Source organism: Anthonomus grandis, chromosome 6 (genome assembly GCF_022605725.1).
Source record: "Anthonomus grandis grandis chromosome 6, icAntGran1.3, whole genome shotgun sequence".
In the NCBI taxonomy this organism is placed as follows: domain Eukaryota; kingdom Metazoa; phylum Arthropoda; class Insecta; order Coleoptera; family Curculionidae; genus Anthonomus; species Anthonomus grandis.
The window spans coordinates 4,247,988-4,274,779 of NC_065551.1; the positions used below are offsets into that span (position 1 = coordinate 4,247,988).

Genomic DNA, 26,792 nt, shown 5'->3' on the forward strand with positions numbered 1-26,792 from the left:
GAAGAATATCTTGAGATGCTAAAGGTCGATCTATTACGCAAAATATAAGGATTAACGTTGATATGTACATTTTCCAGACAGAAAGGACAGTCTATTAAATTATTAATAATTTTATAAATCAAAATTGTTTCTACGACTCTCTAAGGACTTCATACCATAAAACTTTAAGTTATCAGAGTAAGTGGAAAAATGTCTTTGTCTATTAAACCGAAAATTTACAAACTTGCGTTGTACCCTTTCAATCTGGTCAATATATTTGTGATACATCGGATTCCAAGCTACTGCCGCATATTCTATAGTAGGTTTAACCACAGATGTAAATAGCTCCGCACGAGATGTAAATAGCTCTGCTCCACTCCGTGCGGAGCTATTTACATCTGTGGGTTTAACGAATGCATTATATAATAATATTAATGATGATTGATTACTGAAACTCTTTGTAATTCGAGATATAAAACCGAGATTTTTAGAGCTTTCTGAACAATGTTTTCTATATGAACGTCGAAGAGCAGTCTGGAATCCAACGTCACACCTAAATCCTTAATAAACCCTACATACTTTAAGATAGTGCCCTTGAGATAGACATCACATTTGTTTTGTGTCTGAGACGGTTTTCTGCTAAAAAGTATAGGATGACATTTTTCTGGATTAATAAATAATTTATTTAAGGTCAAAAATTTCAAAATTTGCAAGATCAGATTTGTTGGGGTAAAATTAGAATAGTGGACTGTATTTTTATAGGTGGAATGAAATATTACGACGGTTAAGACAACCCTATTAAAGTGGTGGCCTACCTTGCTGTCGCTTCTTTTTCTATCCAATTCAAACTGCTTGTCCCACAGGTTCACCTCCGGAGGGTTATTTTGCTTAAAGACGTGCCGGCACTTAATGTCTTTGGAATTCACTCGCGAAAAAATATGTGTGTATATTGAGAGCAACCTATTTTGTTCAAGGTTTATGCGCTTCTTTTGACTGCATCAAAATTCGGTGCAGTACTACCTGGTGATGCGTGCGACTCTAAGGCTGTCTCACTATGACGCGATAAAAGGCCGCGAAAGTAATTAGAATAAGATTAGAATTTAAAACCATTAAAGCTCATGTTAATTATATTTAAACACAAGACCCAATAAAGAAAAAAATATATATATAAATAAGCAACCATTCCGCTTTGACGGAACATACCGCCCACCTAAAATGTCCCACATTTTAAGTAAAAAAAAAAGCAAAAATAAAAAAAAGCATGAATTCTAACGCGAAATATAAATTTTCCGCAGGAAAAACTAATTGTTCGGTAATCAACATAACTTCGAGACAGGACGGCGCAGTATCCCCTTATGCGTCTTTACCGCTACAACACGCGTAATGCCATCCCTGCCTGGAAAACATTCTATTACACGACCCAACAACCACGAAAGGGGTGGAGCATTATCCTCCTTTATTAATACCAACGAATCAACTTCAATGGCTTTACTTGTATCATACCACTTCGACCTCTGATTAAGGGTGTGTAAATATTCATTATGCCACCTCTTCCAAAAATCCTGGTGGATACGTTGAATAAGTTGCCAGCGCGAAAGACGACCCAATTTAATCTCTGTTAGGTCGGATTCAACGAAGGTATTTAAGGGTTCAAAATTCAAAAAATGACTAGGGGTCAAAGGGTTTAAGTCATTAGGGTCGCTACTTAATGAACAGAGAGGTCGAGAGTTTAGGATTGCCTCTATTGAGGTCAAGACAGTATTAAACTCCTCATAGGTGAGGATGTGCGAACCAACTACGCGATGTAGATGGCCCTTTACGGCCTTAATTCCAGCTTCCCAAATTCCACCAAAATTTGGGGCTGAAGGGGGGTTGAAATGCCACACTATGCCTTCGTGGATCGATGCATTACGCATATTTTGCATCAACTCTTTTGACGCACCCACAAAATTCGTCCCACAATCGCTAAACATGTCTGTGACACGACCTCGGCGAGAAACAAAGCGCCTTAATGCGGCCAGAAAGGCATCGCTTGATAGCTCTGTAACCAGTTCCAGGTGAAGAGCCTTTGTGCACAAGCAGACAAAAAGGCAAATATAAGCCTTACAAGTTTTGCTGCCACGATGCTTGCCCATAGTGATTAAGTATGGCCCTCCAAAATCCACACCACTTTTGGTGAAACATTTTACTTGATTTACTCTGAAGGACGGTAAATCACCCATAAGAGGAATTTGTGATGAAGGGTTACACCTAAAGCAACGCATGCAGGAAGACAAAACCTTTTTAATAATTCTTCTTGAAGAAGGAATCCAAAAGCGTTGACTGAGTAGGAATTGGGTAGTTTGTAAACCAGGGTGCATATATTTAATGTGAGTTTGTTCAATGATGAGAGAGGTAATTCGATGATCACTGGGCAATAGACAGGGGTGTTTATGATTATAAGAAAGTGAAGCGTGTTTCAATCGTCCGCCCACCCTGAGGACACCATCCTTATCTAAAAAAGGATAGAGCTTCCGAATATATTTCGGTAATATTGTTAGATTAGGATTGGATTTCGAAAGTTCTGCCATTTCTTGAGCAAATGAAACTTTCTGAACTTCTCGGATTAAAAGTAAGAGAGCTCTATCCAATTCTGCCAATGTTACATGACCTTTATTGTCAACGAGTTTTGGAGCCTTTACATATGCACAGAAACGTAAAACATATGCAACAATACGAATAATCTTTGATAAAGAGGAGAATCTGGATATCAAATTATCCCAGAAGCTAACTACTGGAGTCGAGGTTAATAAAACAATCCTTCTTTTTTCAAGGTCTATACTATCGTCAAGTATACAGGGATCATTAACCCATTCAGTAAGATGAGACGTAAGGAATTCTGGTCCAGCCCACCATTTTTTGAGGTGAAGTAACTCGGAGGGAAGAAGACCTCTGGTTGCACAGTCAGCGGGATTATTTTCCGACTTAACATGAGCCCAGCAATCCGCAGATAATTTTTCCTGAATATACGATACGCGGTTACTTACAAAAGTAGTCCATTTATGGGGAGAAGACTTTATCCAGCTTAAAGCTACAGTGGAATCAGTCCATGCAAACAATGACGAAATATTTATAGAATCAGCAAGCGCTTTTTTCACGGATGACATTAAATCTGCCAATAAGACAGCCGAGCACAACTCTAGCCTTGGAATCGAGATTGTCTTAAGAGGAGCTACTCTACTCTTAGAACATAGCAAATACGTCTGAACGTTATCATCATAAGTAATTATGCGAAAATAGACCACAGCTGCATACGCCTTTTCCGAGCTATCGCAGAAGCCGTGCATCTCACACAATTTCATCTGGGAAGGGATAATCTTTCGAGGTAATAAAAGGCTCGATAGGGTAGAAATACCTTCTTTAAATAAAGACCAGTATTCTTTAATAGAGTTAGGAGCAGGTTGGTCCCAGTCTAGTCCAGATGACCATAATTGTTGAATAATTATGTTCAAAGAGACAGTAACAGGGGAAAGAAATCCTAAAGGGTCGAAAATACGAGCCAAATCAGATAAAATGTTTCTTTTTGTACATGGTTTTACTATAGATTCTATTTTAAAGACAAAAGAATCACTAAGAGGATTCCATTGCAAGCCTAAAATCTTGACTATGGAATCAGTCTCTTTATCAAAGGAAAGGGGGTTCAACTGTGTCAAAGAGGTGTCTAAATGAGATATTAATAAAGGCGTATTACTCGCCCATTTTCGCAATTCAAAGCCACCAAGAGAAAGCAACGAAATTAGTTCTTGCTGAAGGGCAAGAGCTGATTCGATAGAATCAGTACCGCTAACTACGTCATCCACGAATATTTCATTCTCTAAGATTTCAGATGCCCTAGGAAATTTAAACTTATAATCCCTAGCAAGTTGAGTGAGAGTTCTAATAGCTTGGTATGGTGAAGAAGCTACACCGTAGGTTACGGTATTTAGTTGATAGTCTCTCACAGGATCAGACTTTGAAAACCTCCATAAAATTCTTTGAAAATTTCTACAGGGTTGATCTATGAGAATTTGTCGAAAAATCTGCTTAATATCAGCAGTGAATGCAACAGCATGGATGCGAAACTTTAACAGCAAGTGAAATATATCCTGTTGAAGCTTGAGCCCGACTAACAAAGTGTCATTGAGAGAAATATTATTTGCAGCCTTCGCGGAGGCGTCGAAAACAACACGAAGTTTTGTGGTTGAACTTTCCGGACGAAGAATACAGTGATGGGGTATATAATAAGAGTTTTTTATATCTATATTTGAGGGTAGGATTTCCATATGTCCAGTGTCAAGAAAATCCTGCATAAAAGCGCGATATTCATCATGGAGCTCGGGATTAGACTCCAGACGCCGCTCAAGAGAATAAAATCTGCGCAGAGCAATATCTCGAGTATTTTCAAAAACTGGCAGTTCCAAATTTTTGAAAGGAAGTTGAAGGACATATCTTCCTGAGGAATTTCGAGTATGTGTCCTCTGGAAAAATTCCTCTGCAGCAACCTCATCAGGAGAATGAGGACTGTAATTAGGAATCTGTTCCAGTTGCCAAAATCTTTTAACGATATCCATAAGTGTGGAGCCCACAGTAGCGCAAAGGCTATTAGGAATTGAGCGAGAAATAGATTCCTGGTGAGGCACACGACCCATAATTATCCACCCTAACTTAGTATTTAGAGCGACAGGCTTATCTATGGACTGCGATATCTGGCCTTGCTTCACAAGAAAACCAAAAACATCACCTCCAACCAACATGTCAATAGGACCCGAAACATTAAAACTTTCATCTGCCAGCTCGAGATGAGAAAACTGAGTGAAGCAATCTGTGGGTAAATCTGAAGAGGGAAGGTTTTCGCATATTTTTGGAATTATGGCAAAATCTAGAGAAAATTTGGGATTTGTAAAACATTTAGGCGTGAAGGTGCATGTGACTTCATGAGAGACATTTGAGACAGTGTCACCTAAACCTTTAACAAACAGGGAAAGAGGTCGTTTGACTAAGCCCAAACGTTTACATAATTTGTTTGTAATAAAATTCACTTGACTTGCGCTGTCCAATAAGATTCGCGCATTGATAAATTGACCCTGGGAATCCAGAACCCGAATCTGTGCCGTGGCCAATAAAACAGAGCTTTCAGTATTTTTGTGTGGTTTGATATTGGCCAAGGCAACAGGTTGAGATCTGTACTCACAGTTTGTAGAAGATTCCTGCTCAACGGCAGGTGGCTGAGAAGCTTCAAAGGAGTCATGGTGCAAAAGGGTATGATGAGGCTTGGAGCATTTTTCGCAGCGGCGACGAGATGAGCAATTAAACGAGTTATGTTTTAAACCTAAGCAATTGGTGCACCATTTATTAGTTTTTGCAATTTTATATCTTTCGTGGGAATTTTTACTTAAGAATTCTGAACATTTATAAATTGAGTGATTATTTTTGTGGCAAAAGTAACATGACGCAGCACTAACAACAAAAGTTCTCTTTGGCATTGCTGTTTGTTTTATATATTTAGAAGTACTAGGCTTTACATCTTTAAAAGAGCTTGAGACGGTATCTAATGCGATACACTGCTTCTTAAGAAAGTCTAATAAAATTTCAAAATGCTTGTGTTTATTTTGAATTTCGTCTAGAGATTTACCACACTCAAGTTCGAACCTCGTGGCTGTGCTTGAATCAAGGCGATCAAATAGCATGTAAAATAAAACGAAATCCCATTGTGAGACAGGGTGACCCATATTTTCAATTGCAGTTAAGTGTTCAGTAAATGTATCTAATAGAGTTTGAAGAGATTTTGCATCATGCTCATCAGAAAGCTTCACAGTCTTTTCAATCTCACGCCAGTGACTAACCGAAATTAATCGATTATTTTCATATCTACCCTTCAATGTATTATAAGCTATGTTATAATTATTATCAGTTAAAGGAGTACACTGAACAATGCTTAGTGGGGGTCCTTCTAAGGAATTTAAAAGATATGTAAATTTTTCTACATTGGAAAGACTTGAATTATTGTGAATAATAGAATCATAGAGGTCAATAAACGTCTTCCAATTATTTATAGTGCCATTAAATTTTTTAAGCTCCAGCTTAGGTAATTTAACATGACTGGGAGTTGCCCTTTCTGCCCCTTGCTCAGTATTATCAAACAATTCAGCGCAAGTTGCTTGGATTGAATAAAAATTTTCATCAAAATGTTTTCGAATAGCCTGTTGATTCGCCAAATCATCATCATCACCCTGAGCGACAATATTTAAAATGGAGGCGTGATGATTATTGAATTCAGTAACAATCCCTTCAAGGTGTTTGACCCGAATTTTTAACTGTGTATGAAGGCGTACATTATTAATGGCATTATCAGCAACTACTTTGATTTCTTCTAAGCGGCTAACAGCACTATCGCGTTGAGCAATAAGGCCTCTTAGCTTTTTATCAGCCATATTAACGTGAGCGAAAGAAGAAAAATTAAATTTGGATTTAAATATTTTAATCCGAGATAAAGCAATACTGAGCAAAAAACAAAGTTTTAGACAAAATGAGAAAGAGGTTTTATTATTTTTCTTATTTTGATTAAACAGTAAAAAATGCTTAATGAGGTGAAATTAACCAAGCTACTTATACCTATTGATATAGAGCTATAAACTCAGAGATTCAAAAAAAATGGATTTATTTTTGTATATTTATTTTATACGTTAAGCGTGAAGGGTATAGTTGATTAAATTAGTTATAAAATTGTTCACGCAAGAGCAGAGATATAGAGAGATCAAGAGATATTATGAGCATTAAAGAGAAGGAGAGATGGATGAGACCATATAAAGGAAATTGTTTTGATACACTAAATTGCAACAAATTTCTGAGAAGGTATAGCAAATAAAGAGAAACTGTCACAATATATAATCAAAACAATTGAGGGAGTTATGCGAGATATTTTGAGTAATATTACAAATAATACCATATAAAAGAAGAGAGAGGCAAATATCGCCTATGAGTATCACAAAGAGAGAAAGAGAGAGAGAGAAGATTTGCAAAAACCAGGGGGCTTAATATTTGGGGGTAATAAGATTAATTACCAAATCTTTCACCGAAAAGTCATAAAATATTAATATAAATATAATAAAGGGTGATGTATAACTATAAAGTAAGAGTACTATAAGAGGCAACAATGAAAACCAAATTATAAGTCCGCGCGAAGAGTATGAAAATGAATAAGTAAAGCCAACGAAACCGACTTGATTTCACTCTGTATAAAAATCGTGACACTAGCAATATAAAAGACGGACGATCGACAGCGGCGCTACAGCGGACGTCACCGTGCGTGGTGTACTTGACGCGCAACGCGACGCGAAACGTCGAGACGCTAGATGTGAGGAGAGAGACAGGTAGACGGTATGATCAGATTGACCCGAGAACGGAATTTCTATCTTTTACCAAAAAAAAGTTCTAACATGAGGTTTACCGATAAGATAGCAGTTTGACCATGAGTTTTTTATGCATTAGTTATTTATTGACGACACGTTTTGGATGTAATTTTTAGCTAAATATATGCAATAAATCTTAAATCCAAATCCGCGATCGAAGTGACCAAAAAATGTTGGGGTAAAATTAGAATAGTGGACTGTATTTTTATAGGTGGAATGAAATATTACGACGGTTAAGACAACCCTATTAAAGTGGTGGCCTACCTTGCTGTCGCTTCTTTTTCTATCCAATTCAAACTGCTTGTCCCACAGGTTCACCTCCGGAGGGTTATTTTGCTTAAAGACGTGCCGGCACTTAATGTCTTTGGAATTCACTCGCGAAAAAATATGTGTGTATATTGAGAGCAACCTATTTTGTTCAAGGTTTATGCGCTTCTTTTGACTGCATCAAAATTCGGTGCAGTACTACCTGGTGATGCGTGCGACTCTTCTCGGTCAAAGAATAAGGCTGTCTCACTATGACGCGATAAAAGGCCGCGAAAGTAATTAGAATAAGATTAGAATTTAAAACCAATAAAGCTCATGTTAATTATATTTAAACACAAGACCCAATAAAGAAAAAAATATATATATAAATAAGCAACCATTCCGCTTTGACGGAACAAGATTGCAGGGCACGAAAATTTGATACCTTCCTAATTGTTGTAAAGATTTTTAGGTCATCTGCATATGCAATATATTTACAGAAAAAGAAACATTGACCAATGTCATTTAAAAAGATTGTGAACAAAATCGGTCCAAATGAGAAGCTTGCGGTACTCCTGAAGTTACGGTTGTACAAGAAGACTTTACTCCATTTATGACAACGTACTGAGAGCGATTTGTTAAATAACTTTTAATGAGTTTGAATAGGGTTCCGTGCGTACCGAAATTGTCCTACTTTACGAAAAGTGTAGGATGATGTACCTTATCAAAAGCCTTGGCAAAGTCGGTGTACACGGCGCAAGTTTCCAGACCCCTTTCCATACTTTCGTTTATACTCTGAATAAATGGTATTCAGTTGGTTATTACCGATCTTTTTTGGAAAAAGCCGTGTTGGTTAACATCAATAGCTTCTTTGACCTTAAAGAATAATTAAGATCCATAGATATAAGTGCGGATTTAATGTCATTTATATCAATATTGTTAACTACAAAACATTCTTGACATTGAGTAGGCTCAATTAAAATAGGTGTATCAGAAGGTTCCAATACTCCACTAAAATACTTAGAAAAAAGTTCACTAATATCAACACAATTCGAAGCTTCCTGATCATTAAATTTCATTTTTATTGATAAGCTTTTAGTGTTTTTTTTGTCGTGAAAAAATGACCAGAAATATTTAACGTCTTTGACAATGTTTATTTCTGTTTTATAAATATAATCTTTGTAATCATTGCGTATATTAATATTTGCTGTTTTGCGTACATTTGAAAAGTTGTCGTAATCATATTGTCTACGGTATATGTTAAGGACTAATCGTTCCACGGATATTGTATTATTGTATAAACACATCGCCGGCGTCAGTAGCATCGCGCATCTCACCGCGCTTGCGTTCCTAGGAATATAAGTAAAACGACCAGTCGACGCTATATTTGTGTTCTGTGCCTGTACGATCGATGAAAGGCGAGGGTCTCGCGCGTCACCAAGCTCAAACATGTGTGAGATGACGTCATTTTGTACTTCACTCAATTAAACGTTTTTTGTACGTTTTGTTAAAATGTCATGTTTTTTTCGATGTGTAATAAAAATACAGTCCATATCTTTAAATTGTTTTATTAAATAAAGTCCACTATTATCGAAGGTGATAACAACCATTCCAAATCTAAATTCCAGTGTCTTGACAAATTTCAAGAGAAGTAAGGTCAGATTTAATCAGGAAGATGACCTAATACTTCTAATAGACATCCTAGCAAATAATCCTTATGTTGATCTAGCAAAATAGAACATCATGTACAATAATTTTTGTCTGATTCTAGAGTTGGAAAGTCCTCAATCATATTCTAACTTTAGGTACTTTCCAATTTTTAAATAATTAGATATAATATTGTAGATCAAATATTAATAAAATATCCATAGTTTGTTAACTATTAAATAAAAATGAGGTTAGAAAATAATCACAAAGAAAACAATGAAAACGAATTTCTTGGAAATAAAGTTTTTGCTATCGTTAAGTTAGCGGTAAACAATAATAATAATAATAATCGTCTTTTATTCAAAAAAAAAAAAACAACAGATTGACAAATATTACAAATGAAAAAAAAAGCGAAGTCTCGCCTAAGGCTACTCAAACTTAACCATAATAAATAATAAATAAATTTCGGTAATCATACATAATAATGATGAGATTCAGTTGAAGGCTGTGTTTTTTAGAGAGATCTTTTAGGTTGTTTAGTTCATGATTAATAGTTTCGTCACAAGTAACAAAGTCTTTTGATGAGAAGTGATAGTACATCTGGGTATCATCAGCAAAAGCTTTTATCTTTCCGACATGAAGAGAGCTTATAAGTATCACAAAAAGGACAGTTCATCGATTATAAAAAAACCGCTTCACATGCTCCTTATATTAAGGAAAGCATATGTGAACTATCCTATACATAACAAACAAAACAGCTAAATATTTTTAAATAATTCCATATAAAAACTAAACTAAAAAAAAAGAATCAATGCATGGCAGATGCAAGCACTATCATTAGTATTTAGTCTATGTACAATCCTTAACCGCCTCAGTGGCGCCAGCGGCTTATTTGTAGTTTTATTAAATGGACAAAATATCAATTTCATGGAACTCGTAAAAACCTTCAGACTTTCCGCAGCCAGATCAGCATTTTTTTTGTGGTATCAGCCTTTTTTCGAACAACCAAATTGGCTCGTGTGTGAAAATTATTATAATTCGTATTAAGATTATCGAGAGTAGCGCACTCGTTTCATCGTCATCGTTTTACCGTTTAAAACCTTTTACTTTATTTTTAACTTTTCCATTTTATTTGTAATCAAGTAGTTAGTTGTGTTTTTTAATATATCCAGTATTTTTTAAAACAATTCTTGCCGGAGTTTTCTTTAATAAAAAGAAGCTATAGCGCACAAAATGGTCCTTCGAGCCGGATAAACGAAAAAACACAACATCTAATCGTAATCGTATCGTAATCGTCTTATTGTATCGTCATCGTCTTATCGTATCGCTAGCATCAAGGTGAATCGTCGCAGAATCCCAGTGCGAACACCGATTGTTTGGAAAAGTTTATCGTTAACCGTTTAACGCCATCGTTCATCGTTCCTGCAGTTCCAGCAGCTATCGTTCATCATCGTAGAGGCTTATTTGCAAACGGGTAAGTGAGCTAATCCTTTTTACCGAATCCTTTAACTTGTATTATTATGCTTTTTTCTTTAATTTATTTATGAAATTTTGATTTATAAATATTTTATCGAATCGTTGAAATTTCTCTATCGTTTTATATTATTTTTATTGTCGATTTAATTATCAAAATGACATCGTTAGCGGATTTAAAAAAGTTGTTATTAAAGAAAGAACAGATTAAAGTAAAACTAGCAGATATCGAAGAATTTTCAAAGCAATTCGAAGTCAATCCCCACGGCTCTATCAGGGAAATAAAAAATCGTATCGCCGAACTGCATACCATTCGCGAAGAATTTGAAAATAATAATATTAATATTTTGTATTGCCTAGACGTTTCAGAAAGCGAGAGCGAAATAGCGAATTCGTCCAAAACCGATCTTTCTGAAGTGACTCGTTTTAACAAATCGTGGCATATTATTTTAAGTAACTTACAAAGTTTGTTAGAGCTAAATTCTCCCACCGAGTCTAGTATTAAAAACCCATATCACGACTCTTCCATTAGTCAAAATGTAATTCCAACAAGACCTCAATTTAACGTTAAATTACCAGAAATTAATTTACCTTCTTTTTCTGGCAAACACACCGAATGGCTACCATTTTTTGATGCTTTTCAGAATTTAATTCACAACAATCATTCATTAGATGATTGTCAGAAGTTTCATTATTTAAAATCATGTCTTAAAGGGGAAGCAATTCGTGCTGTAGAGACTCTATCAATATCTAGCGAAAACTATCAGACGGCTTGGTCGATATTACAAAAACGATATAAAAATACGCGATTAATTATCCAAGCTCATGTGCAAGCAATATTAAACTCTCCAGAAATAACTAAATCCTCACCTGAGTCTTTACAAAAACTTCTTGGGGATATAACGAACAATTTAGAAGCACTTAAAGTCCTTAACATTCCGGTCGAGAGTTGGGATGCAATTTTAACCACGATTATTATCGGCAAACTAGATTATCAAACCAGGCGGGAATTTGAAAATACGATAGATTCAGACCCGCTCGAACTGGAGCAAGTGACCTCATTTTTAGAGAAAAAACGTATTGTTCTGGAGTCACTTAGCCAAAACGTTAAACCAAAGCCAGAAAAACCAATATCTTATCAAACAAATACAAATTCTAATTCGCGAAGAAATCCACCCATTCATGCGTCTAATGCAGTTACTACAAAGTTTCCTTGCTATTTTTGTAAAGGCAATCATTTTATAAATAATTGTGAACATTTCCTTCGTTTAAACGTAAACGAAAGAAAAACCGAAGTCAATAAACGCAAGCTTTGTTCAAACTGCTTAAGAGCTAACCATCGACTTTTGGAATGTAGGGCCTCGGGTTGTCAAGTATGCAATTCTAGATTTCATCATACACTAATTCACGAGAATAGACCGACACCGAGCGCAACTGCTAGTACTAATTATTGCACGTCATTATCGAAAACGCATACTATTTTATCCACCGCCGTTGTCTTAGTCACAGATGTTTTAGGCCGAGAACATATGTGTCGCGCTCTGTTAGATGTAGGGTCGCAAGTAAATATATTATCGCAAAAAATGTGTGAGCTTTTAAGTTTGAAAATGAAAAGTCAAAACATATCTTTATGTGGTGTAAACGATACCTGCCATAATACTATAAACACCGCGAAACTTGTTTTCCAATCGTTATATCGTGACTATGAAAGCTCAGTCGATTGCTGTATCCTAGAAAAGGTAACGACAGACCTTCCGACAGAGTCGTTTGATAAGAAAGCCCTATATATCCCGGAAAATATTCAATTGGCGGATCCAAACTTTAATGAAAACAATCGTATTGATTTGTTATTGGGAGCGGAAACGTTTTGGACTCTCCTGGGTAACGACAAAATTAAACTACCACATACAAATTTGTACCTATCAAAAACACTCTTAGGATGGGTAGTAGGCGGATCGTTCATCGAAAACCACCCTAAATCACATCTATCATGCAATGTACTCGTTCAACGAAATTTATCAGATGATTTAAATAAATTGCTAGAACGATTTTGGGAACAAGAGAACGTCAACTCTACCCAAAATAACTGGTCTAGCGAAGAAATCGAATGCGAAGAGCATTTACTAATACTTATCAACGTGATACGCATACCGGGCGATTTATTGTTAAACTACCGTTTAAAAATAATAAAATTAATTTAGGCAATTCATCACAAATCGCGATGAAACGATTTATTTCTTTAGAGAAAAAATTTCGAAAAGACTCTACCTTCAAAGAAACCTATTGTAAAGAAATATCAAGTTTAATCGATAATGGTTACTTAGAAGAAATACCGACTACAGAAAATTTCGAGTATGGCGATAATTTTTATTTGCCGCACAGTGGTGTATTTAAACGGGCCGCGGATAATCCAAACATCCGAATCGTTTATGATGGCTCAGCAAGGTCAAGTAATGGCCTCAGCCTAAACGACAATCTGTTAACTGGGCCAAATTTACAAAATGATTCCTTTGGTATTTTAATTCGATTTCGAACATATCAAGTTGTTATCTCCTGCGATATGGAGAAAATGTTTTTACAAATTAAAATCGATAGTGAAGATAGTAAATTTCAACGTATTTTTTGGCGAATTAACGAAAACCAACCGTTAAGAGTATATCAGCTTACGAGACTGGTATTCGGTCTTACAAATTCTCCATATACTGCGATGCGTTGTGTTAATCAATTAGCCGCGGAAGCCGAAAATGAATTTTTTTCTGCTAGCCGAGCGTTAAAACATGACCGGTTTATGGATGATATATTGACGGGGTCAGGAACGATTGAAGAAGGTATCCAATTACGCGATCAATTAATAGAAGTTTTAGATCGTGGATGTTTTAAATTATCCAAATGGAATAGTAATTTTCCTGAAATTTTGCCAAATCAATCGACATCGGGACAGGGAAAAATTATTGAATTAAATAAGGAAAACGTGGCAAAAGTATTAGGGTTATGGTGGGACCCGTCAAATGATAGTTTGAGCTACCGAGTTCAAACAAAATTAGCTTCTAGTATCGATCATGTCTGGACTAAGAGATCAATTCTTAGTTCAATCGCAAAAATATACGACCCTATAGGTATTATTTCGCCGATTCTTATTAGGGCTAAAATAATTATGCAGAAATTGTGGACACTGAAACTGGAATGGGATGACCCAGTTCCTCAAAACGTAGTAAACGAATGGACTCAATTTTTAAACGATCTTCAACTTATAAGTAACATAAAAATTTCTCGAAAAATTATTTTAAAAAGTGAAGCGGCATCAGATCTGGTTATGTTTGCTGACGCATCACTTCGCGCGTATGGTGCGGCAGTGTACACTCGAGTTAAAAAAGACGATGGCACATTCGCGGTAAATTTGATTTGTAGCAAATCGCGAGTCAGCCATCTTAAAGTTCTCACCCTGCCACGCCTAGAGTTGTGTGCAGCCTTGTTAGGAGCTGAATTAATGGACACAGTATCGCGAGAAATCAATTTAAAGATTAACAACAAATTTTATTTTACAGATTCGATGATAGTATTACATTATCTCAATAGTAATGCTAATTCATGGCAAGTTTACGTGGCAAATCGGGTGTCTAAAATTCAAACTCTTAGTAAAATCGAGAATTGGTATCATATCGAAAGCAAAGAAAACCCTGCTGATATAATTTCTCGAGGAGCTACTCTGAAACAGTTAAATACCGAACTTTATTGGAACGGGCCTAAATTCCTAGCGGAGGATCTTTCCCAATGGCCCAAAAATCGTTTTTGTCCATCTTTAAATTTAAATTCTATACCAGAAAAACGTAAAATAGCTTTAGTAGCAACCGTAACGTCAGAATTAAATTTAATAACTAAATATTCGTTTTTTTCTAAATTACAGCGAGTTGTGGCATATGTATTACGATTCATTAATAACGTAAAAAAGCATGGTTTAAGAAACAAATCTTATTTAACAACGCAAGAATTAATAAATTCTCATGATGCCATCATTCACCTAGTACAAAAAATTCAATTTGCGGAAGAAATTTCTGCGTTGCAAAATCGACAACCAGTTCCAAAAAATAGCAAACTTTACTCACTTGATCCTTTTATAGATAACAAGGGATTAATTAGACTTGGTGGTAGATTGCGCAATTCAAACTTAAGCTTCGGTCAAAAATTTCCCATCGTACTACCGGCAAAACATCATGTAACTAAGTTACTTATTCAAAAAGAGCACATCTCTCTGCTTCATGCAGGAGCAACGCAAACTCTAGCTTCCCTAAGGACTAAATACTGGCCTCTTAGGGCACGTAATGAAGTAAAACGTGTCATACACCAATGCATTTGTTGCTTTCGCGTATCTCCGCGTTTAGCTATTCAAAAGATGGGAGATTTACCGACAGATCGAGTCGTACCTTGTAGACCCTTTATAAAGATAGGTCTGGACTACTTCGGTCCTATTTATATAAAACAGGGGGGTAAACGAAGCCCTAAAATAGTCAAAGGTTGGGTCGCGTTATTCGTATGTCTGGTTACAAAAGCCGTACACCTCGAGGTCGTTAGTGACTTGACTACGGAATGCTTTTTAAATGCGCTTAATCGTTTTTGCGCAAGACGAGGTACAGCCTCACATATCTATTGTGACAATGCAACAACATTTGTTGGTGCTAAACGTAAATTAGATGAAATTTTTAACTTTTTAACAAGCAAAGAAACGCAAGAGAAAATTCAACCTCATTTAACTCAATCAAATATCACTTGGAAATTTATTCCACCCAGATCACCCAATTTTGGGGGTTTGTGGGAACGCCTCGTAAAATCGACAAAATTTCATTTAAAAAGAGTTACAATGAACGCTAATCTTACTTTTGAAGAGGCTGTAACCCTTATGTGTCAAATCGAAAGCATAATAAACTCCCGTCCTTTAACTCCCATGTCTACCGACCCATCCGATCTCCAAGCCTTAACCCCAGCTCACTTTCTCATCGGAGAAAGCCTTACAGCTCTGCCTGAACACGTGATCGAGATACCAGAATCGAGGTTAGGGCGCTGGGAGAGAATCCAAAAAATCAAACAGCATTTTTGGAAACGTTGGAGTCGAGAGGTGGTATCCCAGATGGCCAAAATGGTGTCAACAGGCTCCAGATTTGAAAATTGGGTCTTTAGTCCTTATAGCTGACGAAAACGCTCCGCCTCTTATGTGGAAACTGGGACGTGTGGAGCAGGTTTTTCCTGGATCAGATGGAATCGCACGCGTGGCCAGTGTACGAACTAGGCAAGGGATCTACACTTGTTCGATCCGTAAGTTGGCTGTTCTTCCAGAAGCCGACAAGGACTTCAATTAGACTTTATACGAGTACTTAGTGATCGAAAAGTGGGTACGAAAAACTAATTATAGTGCTAAACCTAAGTTATCTGTGTAGTGCATTAGTATTAATTAGGGTGTAAGAATTTATTTGTAATCATCGTTAAATCATTTTCTTATTATAAATTATGTAGGTCATCTATTATCGAATTTAGTTTTTTTTTATTGTTAATTTCTTTTGACATTAAAATATGTCAAAGAGGGGGAGGAAATGTACAACCCTTAACCGCCCTAGTGGCGCCAGCGGCTTATTTGTAGTTTTATTAAATGGACAAAATATCAATTTCATGGAACTCGTAAAAACCTTCAGACTTTCCGCAGCCAGATCAGCATTTTTTTTGTGGTATCAGCCTTTTTTCGAACAACCAAATTGGCTAGTGTGTGAAAATTATTATTATTCGTATTAAGATTATCGAGAGTAGCGCACTCATTTCATCGTCATCGTTTTACCGTTTAAAACCTTTTACTTTATTTTTAACTTTTCCATTTTATTTGCAATCAAGTAGTTAGTTGTGTTTTTTAATATATCCAGTATTTTTTAAAACAATTCTTGCCGGAGTTTTCTTTAATAAAAAGAAGCTATAGCGCACAGTCTATGAAAAAATTTAAAACGACTACAAGAAATATAATGTTAAGTTATGAAAAAAAAAAAATTAGCAATTAGGGAGGCAGAAGCGAGGGGCGACAGTAAGGGCAGCCTGGCCGCGGGAAAAGCGAGAAAAAAAAGATTATTATAATATAATATGATATGACGCTGAAGTCTGTTGAAGTATGTTGTATTATTAATGACATGTTTGATTTCCTAAGCTTGAGAACTTTGTTCATAGAGTAACTTTAATCTGACATGCTTTGAGAAACCCTTTTTGCTACGTGTTTTGATCTGTTCCGGCAGTTGGTTCCACAAGTGCGCAGGAACAAAAGAGAATGAGCGTTGAAATGATGCCGTATGATGCGCAATTTCAACAACCAAATTATGACTTTTTTAAGCTAAAAAAGAAAGAAGAAATTAGGTCAATGTGATGTATGGCTAATGACAACTTTTTGGCATTAACAATTATTGGTATATTGCCTGCAATCAAACTTTCATGCACTATTTAGTTTAACCTATGCAAACCATGCCACAAAAACACAGAAACCTTATATATTATATTGGACTTTTTTACAACTGGTGTTGGATATTATAAATTGCTGCAAATGTCTCAGGGTGTAGGACTTTTTTCAACTTTGAACTCTTAATTAAAAGGAATTATTATTTCAACACTGTAACTATTCTTATTACAGGGTTAAAATCTTCTTTGTCGATGGAAAGAATTTATAAATTTTTTGCTTACGGTATTAGTGCAGGATATTACATTTATCTATTTGAATATAGGATCAAAGTTTTAATATATATCCTTATGTAAATTTAAATTCCACTGTCAATGTACCACCAAACATTTCCCATATAATTCCAATAAATTTTAATTTTATAATATTTTTTCAGATTTCCTAAAGATCTTTCTGTAAGAAAAGCATGCATATCATTTTGCAAATTGGACGAAAATTGAAGTCTAGATGACGTCTCAAAGTTACTCTTATGTTCTGATCATTTTACTAATGATGATTTTCCTTTCCAATGCACAGGGTTCCTGGTTCAAAATCATTATCAAAATTAAAGGGTGGGAGTGTGCCATCAATTACTGTTAAAAGTAAGTATAAGTTAAACTAGACTTGCATGAGCATTTTGTCTATTTATATAAGAACTAGAAAGAACTCCTTTTTAAAATGAAGCTTTTTATTTTAGAAAAGGTTAGATATACCACAGAAGATTTTAAACCATCTACCAGCTCTTTAGATAGTCAGTTGGTTTTACAAGATTCTCCTGAAATGCCTAATATTGAGCTGGCTTCTAAGATATCTGAGCCAACAGATGTTAGAGAAATAAAGTCTTATTTAGCAAGTCAACATAGGACTAAGAGGTGTATAAATTTGTATAAGCTGAAAATTTCCCAACAGACATAGAAGATAAAAAATTTCCAAGAACAAAACACTAGATTAATTAAGAGGATGCATTTATTGGAGAAAGTCATTCAATCCCTCCTTTAATTCTTAATGATAACTTAGCTATTAGGTTTAAAGCTCTCAACTGTATATTTTTTGTCATACGTTGCTGTATTTTAAGTTTCTGTAATATGATCTTGTTAATTTGCTCATCTACTTGTATATTGTGTAAGTTTCTGTAATTAAAATTATTTTGATATCAAATACATTGTATTATAAATAAATAATAGTTATGTAATTTATTAATAGTACCTGTACATATGGCCCGATTATTTCATTCCCATAAATTCCTGCCTAAACATTAATTTTTTGGGGATATTGGGTATGGCCTTCCCGAAAAACATGCGGATTTTCATTATCCCAGTATCTACAGTTATGTCTGTTCACCAGGACATTTAAAAAAAAGGTCGATTCGTCATGGAAGCAAATGTTCTTCAATAAATGGGGATCGTCGTCAATTCGCTGGCACATCACTTCACAAAATTGAATTCTCCTATCAAAATCATTTTCTCCGAGTTCATGAAGAATATGAATTTTAAAAGGAAAGAACTTATTTTTTTTTTAAACTTTATGTACGGAACCAGTGGAAATATTTGTTAGTTTTGCGGCCTTTGGTATAGACAAAGTTGGATCCATAGCAGATTGTCCTAGTACTTCAACTTGGCATGCTTCATCGACAACTCTATTTTCATATTTTTTCTTATTGCAAATCGATCCCGTCTCTTCAAATTTTTGTATAAATTCTAATACGTATTTATGGCTCACGTTTTTATCTTGATACCTTTCATTAAATGCTCTCGCGGTCCTGCGAGCACACCGATCTTGAGCTCCATAAAGGAAAATAATTTCTATTCTTTTGGCTAGCGTATACACCATTTTATTAACTCACTGTTTTAACTAAAATTGAAAAATTGCACGCGTCAAACTGACAGTTTTAACAATAATAAATCGCCTGCTTTTTAAACGCCTTAAAAATGTAAGGTATTGCAGTGTTTTTTTGTGACACTCTTTTTTGTCGCAAATAACGGTACACATTCTTTACTTAAAAAAAATAAATAATTTGCTTGAACTAAATGTACTGTTTGTTACCACACATTTTAACTTTTAAATTGCTTGTATTTTTTTTTGATGATCTATTATAAAAAATGTAAGAATTTTAAAATGATGTAGGTACCACACTAAAAGTATTCATTTAAAATACCAAAGTTTGGCGTAAATAAAATATTCATTATTTCTAGACATTTTCGCCAACTATTTGCTTACACATTTACCGATTTCATTTTTTTTGGTACCGTTGAATAGAGAATTTTACGCTGCTTACTATGATGTATCACACGATGGGGGTTCCCATTTGACATATTAAAGTGAGGTTAGCTGGAGGTGAGGAGGTGATTGACAGAACTTCAGTAAATGCATAATTAAACGTCCCCCTGTATATCTAATTTGACGTGTTTTTTTTTTGTTTTAAGAAAGTTATTAAGGGTGGATCGTTTTGAAATGAAAGCACTGTATATATTTTTTCTCACTTGCATTATATTGTCTATTCTAAACGTTTAAAATTGGAATGCCTTATGTATAATGCTGATAAGTATATTTAATTTTTTTTCTCTCTTCTTCTGACGCTTTTCATGTCATTTATTGGTCTTATGAAATAAAAGCTTTATTTATTTATTTATTTATTTACATATACCGCTACTATTTTTTATTTTTGTTATGCTTCATAACGGCCTTAAACACATTTACATCTATGTTGCTCTTAAATGGAATTTTAATTCATAAATGCAAGTTATCTGGAATTACAGAGAGTAAACATTTGTTATAACGATTTGCGATAGATTAGGGTTTTTCTTCAACTTATACATAAAACTTCTGATTTGCTTTAACACCCCCTCATATTGTTTGGCACGAGCATTTACTAATAAATGGGCCTAATTCTTTTTTTGTTATTATACATGACTATGGCTTGAAAGAGTGAAATATCTAATCTACATTTATCTGTAATCTGTAATTGTATTCGCATCCTGTTAAATATCTAAAATATTATTATACTTTAAGATCTCTGTGTTTGCTTATTTCATATTCATCATTGACCAATATGTTAAGCTTTGAGCTACGAGTAACAGATGGCGCTTGTAGTATTATAATTTAATATTCGGCATTGTAAGGTTTCAGGGTTTACGCTTCTGTATCACGAACTTATAAATATATAAATATACTTATATTTATAAGTTCGTGTTCTGTATTAGTGAAGTTTAAACGCGAAGATATTCCTTCTAGAAACGATTTTCGTTTGCATTGTTTTGCTAAAATGTAACACATATCTTAAATCATTTCTTATACCTTAAGAAAGCAAAATTGCCTGGTCGTCAAAAAATCGTAGTGTCCAGGGAGTAGTTTTAAAAAAAATGACGAAAAATTTTTTTTGCCTAATTTACATCTGCGTGATATGCTTAATAATTGGTGAAAGTTTTGTTTTGAAATTCCAAAAGGAAGTATTTTATTTTTAATTTTAAAATATCTGTGGAACACGCTCTTATATGGAGTTCCTTAATATAAAACGGCCCGTACTGAAACATCGAAATTGCAATATCATTTACACGAAGATATCTCAAGAACGGCAATTCTCATCAAAAAAATACATTCTATAAACGTTGTAGACTAAAGATCTGGGAATCAAATGTTTTTTTGTTTTTTAAAATCCGATAAGTAGTTTTCTTAAAAAAAGATAAAACGCCGAAGCATGTCGTTACGAGCGCGCTCTGCCGCGGACATGCGAGAAAGGTTGAAATTCGCTTAGCTGGCATGGTAAAGCCGCCCTTATATTGTAGTAGCTCCAATTACTTGTAATTAGACAAATAGAGTTACAGGAATACTTATATGATAATATTACATAATATGATACTAATATTATATAAATATGGTGAATGTGAATGTTAATTAGTTCGTGCTCACCATTAAATATTGCTAATATGTATACCTACTTTTACTTTACGTTTAATTGATAACGAGTTTCAATTAATCAAGGAGTTTCAATAAGAAAATTTTTTCTGTTTCTTTCTAACCTACTCAAGGCACAAAAAATCAGTGTATAAAGTTGATGGTAATACTTTGTCTTTTCTAGAGAGCGCTATGACAAGTTGGAGAACAACGATCCAGCTCGAAGTACAGGGTAAAAGCACAGTAAGTACAAACAACATTCCAATTCGAATAGGAATCTTCCAAGGGGACTCACTAAGCCCATTATGGTTCTGCCTTGCTATAAATCCTCTTTCGAACCGTCTTAACTCTACCAACTATGGGTTTAGCATCCGAGATAATAACACCGAGATTGCAAAGTTAAATCACTTACTGTATATGGATGATTTAAAAATAATGGCTGCAACTAGGAACCAACTAAACCAAATGCTGCATGTAGTAGAAGAGTTCTCCAATGACATCGGCATGCAATTTGGACTAGATAAATGCCGTGCTCTCAATATAATCCGAGGAAAAATTCAGCCAGGAGAATATCAGATGCAGAATGTCTAGACCATCGAGGCCATGGGCGAACACCAAATTTACAAATACTTGGGGATGAAACAATCACAAACTATTGAACAACAAACAATGAAATGCGAACTGACTAACGAGTTTGTGAAAAGGGTAAGACAAGTTTTGAGAACCAATCTCAACAGAAAAAATATGTTTAAGGCACTTAACTCCTACGCATGTTCAGCTCTTAGTTATTCTTTTGGGGTAATTAATTAGATTAGGACAGACATAGAAAGGCTACAAAGAAAAGTGAGGACCCTACTTACTAAAACGCACAACCACCACCCTCGAAGTGCCACTGAAAGAACAATGCTTCCCCGCCACCTTGGAGGAAGAGGATTAATAGATCTGGGTAAACAACTTGAAAAACAAATCACTAACTTAAGATCCTATTTTTCAGGCAAGGAGAAAATTCCACGCTGCATCGCGCAATAAATCAAATAGACGATTCCACTCCTCTACAACTTAAGAGCGAGGAAGCGCGCAGCTACCATCATACGGACCAGGAAAAACTCCGTATCTGGATGGAGAAGCCATAGGGGGCATCCTAATGAGATCAGTCAAAATCATGTCGACACTGCTTCGTCGAACTATTGGTTGGTATCAGGCAAGATGTTTCCAGAAACCGAGGGCTTTCTACTCGCCATCCAAGATCAGGTTATACCTACAAGAAATTATCTCAAGCACATCGTCAGAGATACGTCCGTACAAAACGACAAATGCCGGTATGGATGCCAAACATTAGAGACAATCCAGCACATAATAAGAGGATGTCAGGCCTTTGCAGCGACAGAATACAAAGAACGGCACGACTCAGTTGGGAAAATTTTACATCAAGAGTTGGCAATGAAGTTGGAACTTATTACAACAGAGAAGGTTCCGTATTATAAATATACTCCAGAACCCGTAGTGGAAAATGACCGATATAAGTTATATTGGGACCGCAGTGTACTTACCGATCAACATGTAAGGCATAATAGACCAGATCTTATTTTAATAGATAAAATTTCCAGGAAAACAACTCTAATTGACGTAGCCATACCGAACAACAATAATCTGCAAGACAAACACACTGAGAAAATCGCCAAATACAGAGATCTAGAAATTCAAATAGGAAGGCAATGGAGAATGGATAATGTTCAGACCATCCCAATTGTTATATCGACAACGGGTGTAATACCGAAGAGTCTACTGGAAGACCTTAAACAACTAGGAACTGGCAAACATCTATATAAGCACATGCAAAAGGCAGTACTACTGGCAACTGCTCGCAGCACCCGGAAATTTCTAGGAGATAACTCTACATTTCAGGTCACTTAAGGACACCGAAAAGGCCCCCACAGACCACAGAGCTTAATCCTTTTGATATCGCAGGTATCTGGGATAAGTAAATGATCCCCCCCCCTCCCTTAGAGGAAGTGCGAGCCTTAACTGGCTGTAAATAATAATAATAATAAATGCCTTTATATTACGAAAATAGTTACAAAAGTTATTAACCAAAAATGCGGCGAGATCTAGCCTGGGGCTACTCTATCTAACCGCACTGCTAACTTAACATACAAAAGCATAACAATGTAAATAATAAATAAATTGAGTAAGTTTTAAACATTATGAAGAACATACAGAAAAAAAAATAAGAAGAGAAGCCTAAAATTATAAGAAACCTAAAATGGAATTTTGCTTACATCCCATGACGTAATTAATTATTAAAATAATTATAAATATTATATCTAGTTTATAAAAGAAAGGAAAAAAAAAAGAAAAAATTAATTAGTGATATAACTTAGATATTGATGATATAACTTATATATTATAATAATTATATACTTATAAGATTTGACAGCTTTTCGAAATAAGACAGCCGAGGTTTTAGCTTTAAGGTTATTTGGCAATGAATTATATACCTTAACCGCACTATAACTGAAAGACCCTTGGAATTTGGAAGTTCTATGATTTGGTATCAAAAGGTTTGCAGAGTGGCGCATTTCACGGCCATGTATGCTGTTATGACTGGATAATTTGTCATATAGGAGGAGATATTGGGGAAGTTTATTATGGAGTAACTTATAAACAAGAACTGCCATATTGATTTTATAACGTTCATCCAAATTCAACCAACCAGAGGCAAGAAATAACGGGGTGACGTGATCAAATTTTCTTCTATTGTAGCAAAACTTTAGGCAAGCATTTTGCAGCTTTTGTAGGCTTAACTTGTCCTTTTGAGCAAGAGCTAGCCATAAGAGTACACTACCATAGCTAATTAAAGAGAGAACCAACGAATCACTTAATTTGAGTTTAACATCAGAAGATAAAATATCTTTATGCATGTATAGAATTTTCAATTTATAATAGGCTTTTTGTAAAATACTCGAAATATGTTTTACAAAATTAAGCTGATGATTATCAAGAAGAATGCCTATGTTGTGAGTATTTGTTGCTTGACATTTGGTGTAAAATAAATTTACTGTCATTGTTGACTTTGTATTCCAGTAGTTTACTTCCCGTTTTAGATTTAAAGTGTAGTTTTTATTCCCATGTTTTATTTCTAAACGCTAACATTGCTAAAATAGAAAATGAACGTTATTCATTCGAACATCTTGCAGACATCCATTTTGCTTATGGTCTTGCTGATGGTAACGCGTATCAAGCTCAAAGATTGTATCAGTTAAGGTTTCCTAATCGCCGACTCCCGAATGTACGAACATTTTCAGAGTCACATCGGCATCTTAGGGAATACGGTAGTTTTCGGACCCCCAGGAACAATGCAGGCAGACCGCAACAAGCACGAAGCCCAGTGACAGAGGAACAAATTTTGAATGCCATCGATGACGATCCTGGCCTAAGCACCCGACAAATAGCTCAGAATTTGGATGTTTCTCATGCAACTGTAGCTAGCTACAGTACAGTACAACTATAGCTATCTCAAGATTTCACAAGGCGCTTACAGTTTGCAAGGTGGTTACTTCAGAGATGCGCGAAAAATAATATTTTTTTATCAAGTATTCTATTCACAGACGAAGCTCATTTTTCGCGGGAAGGGCTGGTGAATTTTCACAATGTGCATGTTTGGGCAGCAGAGAATTAGGCAATCTCACCACCAGGAGCACTTTAGCCTTAATGTATGGGCAGGTTTAGTGGGAGATGCGTTAATTGGTCCTTTCTTTTTTCCTAGAATTTTAGTTGGCGACACTTATTTAGACTTTCTACAGCACCATTTAAATGGTTTACTAGACAATGTAATTAAATTAAATTTTAATGTGCGAGCGAACATGTGGTTTATGCATGACGGTGCCCCCCCTCATTTCCGTATAACAGTGCGTGACTATTTGAACTTTGCTGGTTTCCTGAGAGATGGATTGGTGGAGCAGGCCCAATACCATGGCCTCCACGCTCCCCGGACTGCAATCCTCCGGATTTTTTTTTTCTGGGGATATGTAAAAAGTCTATAATCCTGGTCAAGTGCCTTCGCTCGAGATCTTAAGGCAAAGAATTATTGATGCCTTTGAAACAATAAGAAATACTCCCGAAATTTTAGAGCGAGTAAGACAATCTATGAGAAGACGAATGGAGGCTTGTATTGCAGCGGAGGATTCGCATTTCGAGTACTTTTTATTAAAAAAAATATTTGTTTCTCAGAAGTTTATTGTTTATTTAAAAAATAATTAATTATTATGTTAATAAATGTTAAATAATTTTTTAACCAATTTTTGTATTTTTATAAACCGTCATTCTTTAATGTTAATAATTGTTCATCAATTTATTGAAAAAACCTCAATTACAAAGTTTCAACAATAGCAAAACCAGTCTACCTATTTATTGTTAAATGTTGTGCCGCTTAAAAAATGTCCTAAAACAAATAGTCACAGCCTACTACTTAATATTATCTGTTTAAATTTTAATTATTACGTTATTGGTAGCCTTTTATTAATCGGTGATTTTCTCAAAAACTATTCGTATTATAAAAAGATGCAAGAGACATAAAATTTAGATTTTTGTATGGCCCATATTCTGGTGTAGCTTAATTTTTAAAAAAATGTATGCGTACATAAAATTTTGGCCGTCAAAAGTGTGCACCCCCTCAGTTTACCCCTTAAAATTAGTTTAACGCCTTTCTAAGATAAAAAGTAAATAGACCGCCTAAAATAACGAGGGTATTCCAAATTTCGTTAAATTTGATGCAAAACTGTAGACACAGTTTTAAAAAATCGATTTTTTACACTTCTTGCGATGGCTGTAGCTTGAAGGGGGTGCATTTTAGGACCCATGTTTATAGGAAAAAAAGTCTTATTTTGACCTCAGAAATACGCCCTTAGAATATATGTAGTGAATTTTGAAACACCCTGTACATGGTCTTTTCCAATATTTTATAAAGGGTTGGCAATATACTTATAGGTCGATAATGAGAAAATTCCGTAGGGGTATTATTTTTTGGGATGGGCAGTAAATCAGCATTCTTCCATTCAGATGGAAATTTTGATAATACAAGTGCTTTATTAATTATAAAAGTTATATAGGGTGTTAAATAAGGAACTAAAAGTGAAATAATTTTAATGCCCATGCCACCAGAACCAGTTGCAGTAGATTTTATACTACAAATTATTTTTTCAACTTGCTTTTCAGAAATTTCTTTAAATTGAAATAGTTTCTTAACATTAGGGCGTATACTTTATTGGTATACTTAGTTTTAAGGCCATTATTAGTGCATACCGTATTTACCTTGGGAATGCTATTAACAAAAAAAGAATTAAGTCCATCAGTAGAGGAAGATTTATCTATTCTCGCATTTTCGTGTAGGTATTGTTTAAACAAAATTAAATAAATCATTTAATTATACAAGATTTCCTCTTTCATTATTCAATTAGTAATTCTATATTAAAGTCACCTAATAGGTATAAATATTTTGTTTGTTCTCGTTAAACACCTTTATCAACAAATCCTCAACTTAGAATATTGTAAAACCAGAATCAGTAAACAACAATTTCGTTTGCGTTCAACATGCGATCAGGGCCAAGGGGTGTTTTGTTTACAGAAATATTTACCGTTTCTCTGTTGTCAATTTTACATTACATTACCAAAAG

General features: G+C 35.1%; 1 protein-coding gene across 1 annotated transcript in view; it reads right to left on the reverse strand.

Moving 5' to 3' along the window:
- The window catches only part of LOC126737850 (zinc finger CCHC domain-containing protein 10-like), a 621,641-nt gene that overhangs the window by 431,078 nt on the left and 163,771 nt on the right, over positions 1-26,792 (reverse strand). The gene's annotated exons all lie outside the window — the stretch shown is intronic.